Source organism: Vigna radiata, unplaced genomic scaffold, assembly GCF_000741045.1.
Source record: "Vigna radiata var. radiata cultivar VC1973A unplaced genomic scaffold, Vradiata_ver6 scaffold_48, whole genome shotgun sequence".
NCBI classification, from domain to species: Eukaryota; Viridiplantae; Streptophyta; class Magnoliopsida; order Fabales; family Fabaceae; genus Vigna; species Vigna radiata.
The window spans coordinates 2,112,456-2,118,448 of record NW_014542925.1 but is presented as its reverse complement, the minus strand read 5'-3'; the positions used below and the strand labels follow the sequence as shown (position 1 = coordinate 2,118,448).

Here is a 5,993-nt window from a genome sequence, read left to right as displayed (position 1 = left end):
ATGCAATACATATCACATAGTGGAGGATACCAGGGGTCATTAAAAACCTCCGCAAATTAATTGCGATGACTCTAACTGCGGAGGTTTGGAAACCCCCCGCAAATTGATTTGCAGAGGGTAAAAAAACCTCCACAAATTGAAATAAAAACCTCTGTTAAATAACAATTTTTTTGTAGTTATTGAAATGTGAAATAAAATGTTTTTGATTACTGCACATTTATGAAATAAAATGTAAAATAAAATACTTATATTTGTTGTGACAAAGTTCTAATATAGTCGAATACACTCATAATGGATTCGACTATAGTAAAATCTTTGTACAGATTTTGTGAACCAGTGCTATGTGAGATTTTGTGTTGAAAACAATTTCAAAGTGATTTTTCATGTGTCAGTCGACAGTGTGGATCACATATTCGACTGTGTTACTGATCTGTTTGAAATTGTGTTAAGCCTACTTGCTCCAACGACTATATTTTTCAAAAGTTAGTTAAGACTGTGTGACCTGGTCAACTGTAATAAATGTGTATTGATTTTGTTGACTGAGGAACCTTTGTGTTGACTGACTGTTATAACTGCCTTAATACAGTCAACTGAATTAGTAGGCTATTCATTTTCCTGTTTCAGATTGAATTCTTTGTTTTAGAAGCTCCAAGAATTCTCCAAGAAGACAATGGTGATCTTGCTTGAGAGAAACTCAAAGGGAGGAGTCAATTGCTCATACTGCTTAATCAATATATGCACAAAGAAGGTGCTTTTGTTTGATCTTTGAAGGCTTGACATCCTGTGAAGACTACTACGTTTGATTGTAGGCTTGGCAACCTATGAAATCTACTGTGATAGGCTTGACATCCTGTGAAGAGTGCTGGTGACACGTTGACGATTGTTTGACGTGGGTGCAGATTGCAGAAGAGGGGATTCTTGCTGCAATTATGGTTTTTTGTGTGCAGCTATATTTGGTTTTGGGTTAGAGAGGAGATTTATATTTTTGCGTGGTGCTTCTATAAATTCCTTGTTGTAAAAACCGTAACCATTATAGTGCATTTGCTTTCTGGATGGGAAGGACACTGGATGTAGGCATTATTGGCCGAACCAGTATAAAATCCAGTGTTTGATTTTCTCTATCCCTACACTCTTTATTTCCAGTCGACTATATTTGTTTAGCAGTCAATTGCGTTTTTCCGCTGCATTAAATTTTCATTACTTGCATTTCAAGGAAAGATCAAAAGCTTTAAATTTTCATACCAAGATTGCGAAAAGATTTTGATTTTCAACTAACACTAATTCACCCCCCGCTTGGTGTAAAACGAAGCCTACCTGTTTCCTAACATCATTATCTTATTATTTTCAAATAAATAAATTATTCCTATCTTATTATTTTCAAATAAATAAATTATTTCCAAATAAATAAATTGACGTATCGGATATGGTTCGTATCCATACAAGTATCATATCTTTGCATTCATAGATAATAGGTTTAAATCCTTTTTTGGTCCCTAAGTTAAGTTTTGATGTTCAGTTTAGTCCCCGCTTTTAAAAATGTCAACCTTTAGTCCCTATGATATGAAAAATGTATCAAATCAGTTATATCCGTTAACAAATCACAAGTTTTTCATTAAGTGATCTGTTGTTCATAACACATTTCGTTAGCAAATCACAAAATATTGGATACCTAGGTATGAAAACTTGTGATTTGTTGTTCATTAAGTGCTGTCATGAGGACTGATTTGATACATTTTTCATATCATGGGAATTTGAGTTTATCAATCTGAATTGCCACATCTTCTACTACACCATAAGGATGTTTGATGGACTTGTCTACCATTTGTAAAACCATTCTTGTGGGTTTGACCTCTAGACCACCAATCTTCTTGAACATAGATAGGGGCATCAGATTGATGCTAACCCCTAAATCAACAAGAGTCTTCCCTATATCATGATTCCAAATGGTACATGGGATGGAGAAACTCCCCGAATCTTTGAATTTTTGAGGGAAAGTCTTCTCCATAATAGCACTGCAGTTCCCCTGTACTTCAATTGTTTCTTCATCTAGATATTTCTTCTTTTTAGTGAGAAACTATTTCAAGCATTTAGCATAAGGGGTAATTTTTTGCAATGTTTTGGTCAAAGGCAAAGTAATCTCTAATTTATTGAAGATATCCATTATTGAGATTGTTGATAAGGGAACCACTGGTTTAGCTAAACCTTAATCTCACAGTGTTTTGGTTTTTTATGATGACAACACATTATTAATAACACATGTATTGTTATGTGTTACATGCTCAAATCTTTATTGTGAATGATATCTCGAAGAACATGTTTGTGTTGATTTTCATATATGTATGCATATTCACTGATTTTATACTTGATACATCATTTGTGATTGCATAACATATGTTTCAAAAAAGAAAACCACATGCACTTTGTTGAACTTATTGTGTGGCAAAACTGCAAGGTTTAAGTCGACTTCATTACGAAGTAAGTCGATTAAAACTCATGACTTTGCATAAATTTTTAAAAAAAGTTTGTGAGTAATTTTGAAATGAAAAGTTTGTCAAAACTGATTTGAAGTGTTAAAGTCGACTGCATGTGCAGGGAATTCGACTTAATTAGTTAATGTTTTGAAATTCTGTTAATGCTTATGAACTATAACGATTATATTTCAATTCTACATTCAAGCATTAAATGCAAGTCAACTGAATTAAATGCGTAATCAATTTGGTTGTTATGACTGCTACTAATTGTTTTAACTGTTATAACTGTCTGATGACAGTCAACTACATTAGTAGCAAAGTCGACTACAAGAGTGTCTGTTTTATAGAAAACTATAAATAGACATGATTCTGTAATTCACAAAGACTTTGGTTGTTCTAACAATTTCATTTGTTGTTTCAAATTGTGATCTTTGTGAAAAACTCTCCAAGAACTCATCAAGAAGACGAATGAGATCTTTCTTTGAAGAGTTTCTTTAGAACGAAGAAATTTGCGCTTATTGTTTGATCAAATTCTGCACTGCTGGTGTTCATCATATTGATCAAGACTCTTATCAATCTATTGAAGATTGGAATGCCTTGTTGGGATTACAGGAAGAGAACTTGTGAAGTTCTGTACACTTTGAGGATTGTTTAAAGTGGGTTGAAAATTACAGAAGAGGGGATATCTTTTTGTATATCTTTGTGTTGCTGCCTACATTTTTAGTTAGAGGATTAGAGAGATTGTCTATACTTTTGACGTGGAGGTCTCTATAGAAATCTTGTGTATAAACCTTGACTAATATAGTGCATTGACTTCCTGATTGTGGAAGGACACTGGATGTAGGCATTGAAGATGTGTTTGCTTTCTCTTTTCCTAAACTCTTTACTTTAAGTCGACTTTACATTCTACGTAGTCAACTTTATTTTTCCACTGCACTTAAACTTCTTATTCCTTGCGATTCAAAAAACTTTGTAAAACTTTATACTTTGCGAAAAAGATTTAAAAAAACTCTAATTTTTTAACCTCACCAATTAATTCCCTCTTGGTGTTGAAACTATGTCATCCTGTTTCCAATAACTAAGAACCAAGGAAATGTAATATTTTTATATATTTTTAATTGTTAAAATTATTATATATAATTTCCAGCCATTATAAATAATATTATAACGGATACTACATTCTTAAATAAACTAAACTAAATATGTTTTTTCCCTTGGTTATTTTATTTTATTTCCAATAATTTTTTTCACTTTTGTTTATACATCTGTTAATTCTTGTTACATTATTCTTTTCTTTCAATATTTTCTTTTTTTTCTTTTAATATATGTAGGTTATTGTATCAAGTTCTTATCAGACATTTTTGAAAAGGCAAAGTCAAAATGAAAAAAAAAATTATGACTAAAAAAGATAACCTGTTTCTTTTTTTTTTAAAAAGACCATAATAAGAATTTGGAACAATTAAAAGTAAAAGAAATTATAAGAATAAAATTGAAACAGATTATATTTTAGGAATTAAAAACATATTCATAATTAATGCTATATTAGATTCTAAAAGTAATAATTAAATATAAGTAACTTGTTTTAAAAGTATAACACTTAAGTTTCCCACCCACCTAACATGATGTGCTCCACGAGTAGTCTAACAACGTGGTATGCGGTGCCTTCTTAAAGTACTTTAGGACAACGCCACTTTCAATGCCTTAAAAGAAGTTAATAGTCTTTGTGATGCTACTCTGACCTAATTTTCTTAACATGGGTTAGGCAGAGGTAAACTACAAGGAAAATAAATCATTTTTAAATTTAAACGTAAAAAAAAAATGAAATTTATTTTATTTATATTTATAGTGATTTACTGATTGTGATGTCAATCGACGAATTTAAACGTGGAATACGAGCACGAATTTAAGGGTTATCGTTTCTAAAGGTCACTCATTGTGTTGTATAGGACCAAATCCATCTCGATCAGGTTAATTTGGTGAACTTGGGGTTTCTAGGAGCGAATACATCTTAGCTACAAAGGTAGAAATATATGATAAAACCAAAAATATGAGAGGGGAACATATTCAAGAAGATATTTTAACTTTGACAATGTAATAATTAACCTCTTGAAGACGTTATGACGTCAGTTACAACAAAATACTCGTTAGTATTTATGAAGGAATATAAATGTTTCTAAAGTTAATCATTAAAAGTTAATTACTAAAGGTAGTTCAGTTGTCAAATAATATTATATTGAATTGAAGATAATATATTTATTAAATACATTATATATTTCCTAACTTGAATGTTGGATTACATGTAGGTACTCATCTTCCATCCGTCTCAACCAGGAAGCATATGATGAGCACTTGAGTAGTTCCAAAGGAATAGATAAGATCTTTCAAGACAACTTAATTCTATATACAAATGTTGGCGTCTATCATGGAATCGAAATGTACCTCGAGGACATGGTCTTAACAAGGAATACGAGAATTTAAAAATGTAGCATTGCAAGAGATGTGGTGGGAGATGTAGAAGCAATTAAAAGAGATTGATGCTATGAGAGAAGACCATTAAAGAAAGCAAAGAAAGTTAGAGCAAACATCTTGACATGTAAAAACATCTCGTCAACAACAAACTGAAGAGGAGGGAGATATAATGTGGAAAGCGAAGTCTCAGGAAAACATTATGACCAACCAAACTTTTGGAGGAGTAGGGAAGATAACATCCTTTTATAGATGGGATAATGGAGGTAGAACTTCCCTAAGGTGGAAAGGTATCACTGGGGATCAATATAATGAAACTACATATCTTGATTAACTTGTCAAGATCTTTACAATACATGTGGGATTGTACACATCTACCAACAACATGTTTCGTCGCGCCTTCCTAATATCTCTAAAAGGCTTGAATTTAAGTTAGTTCACTAGTGTGTTCCCAAGGTCCATTGAGAAATCCATAATAGGATTTTTATCCTTTGAACTCGAGAAATGCATTGATTCAACCACTGCCATTACTCCAATATTGTGTGGTGCTTTTTTTTTTAAGACCTTAGTTACGCCATTGGATATTTGATTTGTATAGGAATCTTGTCTGTTTTTAAATAGATAATAAAAATTACCATGTTTTTTAATTAGTCAAACCTTAGTATGGTGGGGTAAATGTGTAGTTGTTTAGGAATCACTAGTGCAGCGAGGAGATTTTACCGCGGTTGTTTTTTACTATACGTCGCGGTTTACGAACCGCGGCATATTCAGCCGCGGTAGTAAGTCAGAGACTTTAGGCCGCGGTTACAACCGCGGTAACAAAGTTGGGGAATATGCCGCGGTTGTACAAGGAATCGCTGCCTAAACCCCTTTTTTTTTAAAAAAAAAAAAAACTGTTCCATATATGCTGCGGTTCGAACCGCGGTAACAGACCCAGGAATATGCCGCGGTTCTAGCACTAACCGCGGCCATATGTCTATTTTTAAAAATAAAAAATAAAAAAACGAGCACTATATGCCGCGGTTGTGGTAACAACCGCGGCATATTCCCCTGCAG

General features: G+C 32.8%; 1 long non-coding RNA gene across 1 annotated transcript in view; it reads left to right on the top strand.

The window, feature by feature from the left end:
* The window catches only part of LOC106752860, a 3,942-nt gene extending 3,106 nt beyond the window's left edge, over positions 1–836 (top strand). Inside the window, exon 5 of the long non-coding RNA XR_002666692.1 lies at positions 625–836. This is a non-coding gene — a long non-coding RNA (uncharacterized LOC106752860). The remainder of the gene's footprint in view (positions 1–624) is intronic.
* The last annotated feature ends 5,157 nt before the right edge of the window (positions 837–5,993 follow it).